The sequence below is a fragment of the Portunus trituberculatus genome, chromosome 46, assembly GCF_017591435.1.
Source record: "Portunus trituberculatus isolate SZX2019 chromosome 46, ASM1759143v1, whole genome shotgun sequence".
Classification (NCBI taxonomy): domain Eukaryota; kingdom Metazoa; phylum Arthropoda; class Malacostraca; order Decapoda; family Portunidae; genus Portunus; species Portunus trituberculatus.
The window spans coordinates 16,932,503-16,935,002 of record NC_059300.1 but is presented as its reverse complement, the minus strand read 5'-3'; the positions used below and the strand labels follow the sequence as shown (position 1 = coordinate 16,935,002).

Sequence of the window (2,500 nt, the reverse complement as noted above, 5' to 3'; positions counted from 1 at the left end):
AAATAAAAGTACCCTTAATCAATGTAATTTTTAAGTGTGTGTGTGTGTGTGTGTGTGTGTGTGTGTGTGTGTGTGTGTGTGTGTGTGTGTGTGTGTGTGTGTGTGTGTGTGTGTGTGTGTGTGTGTGTGTGTGTGTGTGTGTGTGTGTGTGTGTGTGTGTGTGTGTGTGTGTGTGTGTGTGTGTGTGTGTGTATGATGGGTAGAGACAGGAAAAACAACAGCCACACAGAGGGAAGGGATTTGAGAGCGTAAAAAAAAAAAAAATGTTATGAAAAGCTAAATGCGGAGAGAACGGGAGAATGTACGGGGGCGTGGCTGGGAGTGTGACAGGTGTGTGTGTGTGTGTGTGTGTGTGTGTGTGTGTGTGTGTGTGTGTGTGTGTGTACTTGTTTTACCTGTGCCCTTGTATTTACCTGGGTGTAATAATGCACAGGGTTTGAGGTAAGCTGGTGTTGTCCTCTCCCTGTACTTATGCGCTATTTATACAATATTGTTTCACCCTCCTACCGGTCGATTTTTTGTAACCTTCACCACAACCACCACCACCATCACCACCATCGCTACCAACACCTACATATCACCAATACCACCACTCCTTCCTTCTCTAGACCTTTGCCAATGCTACTCGTATGCTTGATAGTTTTAAATTCCCTCCATTATTTATCCAATTACTTTTCTTTCGCTTGAAATCACTCTCATCATTCTATCATGCCTCAGTAAAACATCGTCGACATTCACGCGTTTGCTTGAAAACCCATTATTACATCTCGTCTTTCTATCTCTCTTTCTCTTTTTTGACTACAACATAGATAGGCAAGTTTTGTAATTAGTCTATTTTTGTGATGTCCTTCCTTATTTCCTGGTATTGCTCTATCACTTTCTTCTCACTCCGCTGCTCTTCTATTCCTTTAAATGAGGACACTGTACCGCAGCTGCACCTTCACCAGCTGCTCACGTTAGTTTATTCTCGTCTTCTGTTGTAAAAAGTGGATAGCGGCGGTGGTGGAGGTCGGATTTTTTTTTGTACTGCTATGGGTAGTAGTTGAACTACTACTACTACTACTACCAATAGTAGTAGAAGTTGTAGTAATAGTAACAGTAGTAGTAGCAGTAGTAGCTGTGGAAGGGGATCGTATGTTATTATTATTATTATTAGTAGTAGTAGTAGTAGTAGTCGTAATAGTAATAGAAAAGGGAAAAAGAGGATGGGCAAGAGGAAGAAGACAGGAGGGGGAGGTGGTGCGGGAGTATCGATGTTAGTAATGGTAGTTGTTTCACGATGGGAATTCAAAAAGGGGGCCACGAGTAGTATCAGTATATCAGTATTTATTGATCCAACCTGTGAACGATATCACACAATGAGGCAACCATACCTGCTCCAAGTCACACCGACCAATATAGAAAACACCCAAACATATTAACACTGTCAAATGTAACACCTTATAGTAAACCAATATAGTACAATATGCCAAAACATACAACACTGCAATTTTAATTCACTCACAACACTTCATATCATGTATCCTAAATACAGAATTAGCAACTGTCAAAAACATAATCATGAATGCATAATAAAGAATAATTATCACTCACAACATTGGCCTCCTCCATATCCCATCAATGTCCAGGCCCCTTCAGTCACGTCCGGATCGCCAAAGCAATGGACAAACCACACTGTCCACATCCAAACACTTGCATATATGGTGGAGGAAAACTTGCCGGCGGAGCAGCCCCAAATTCGCCCAACCAGGAGGAACCAAACCTCCTAATCCCAGAACACCTTGTACCTGAGTGATCAGCTGGCTTGGAATCGCCGCTGAGCATGTTATAACAAAACACACTCGCGAAGCGCGCACCCCACCATATGGCGAACATAACATAATATGATATAAACACAATATTGAAATTTCATAATCCTTTTGCGAATATTCGCGAAACAATTATTATTATTAGTAGTAGTAGTAATAGTAGTAGTAGTAGTAGTAGTAGTAGTAGTAGTAGTAGTAGTAGTAGTAGTAGTAGTAGTAGTGATAATAGTAATAGAAAAGGGAAAAAGAGGATGGGCAAAAGGAAAAAGAGCAGGAGGGGGAGGTGGTGCAGGAGTAGTGATGTTAGTAATGGTAGTTGTAGTGGTAGTGATAATCAAAAAGTCAACAGATCACGCAGGAACGCTACAGAACACCTGATTTCTGATCTTTCTAAGATTTTTTATTAAGGCAGAGAAGACTTAGTAGTGTTCAATGCCTCAAAAACTCAATTCCTCCATCTATGAAATCGACACAACCTTCCAGACAACTATCCCCTCTTCTTTAATGACACCCAGCTGTCCCCATCGTCTAACACTGAATATCCTCGGACTGTCTTTTACTCATAATCTAAATTGGAAATTTCACATTTCAAGGTATTTCTCCCTATCTTTTGGCTAATTCTTTTAAAATCTTTTAGGGAATCTGCAGTTTCAGTGTGCCTCTTTTTTTATATTTTGCTGCCTTTGGCAAGT

General features: G+C 40.6%; 1 protein-coding gene across 2 annotated transcripts in view; it reads left to right on the top strand.

Moving 5' to 3' along the window:
* Nucleotides 1–2,500, top strand: part of LOC123519814 — a 216,583-nt gene that overhangs the window by 130,158 nt on the left and 83,925 nt on the right. The window lies entirely within an intron of this gene.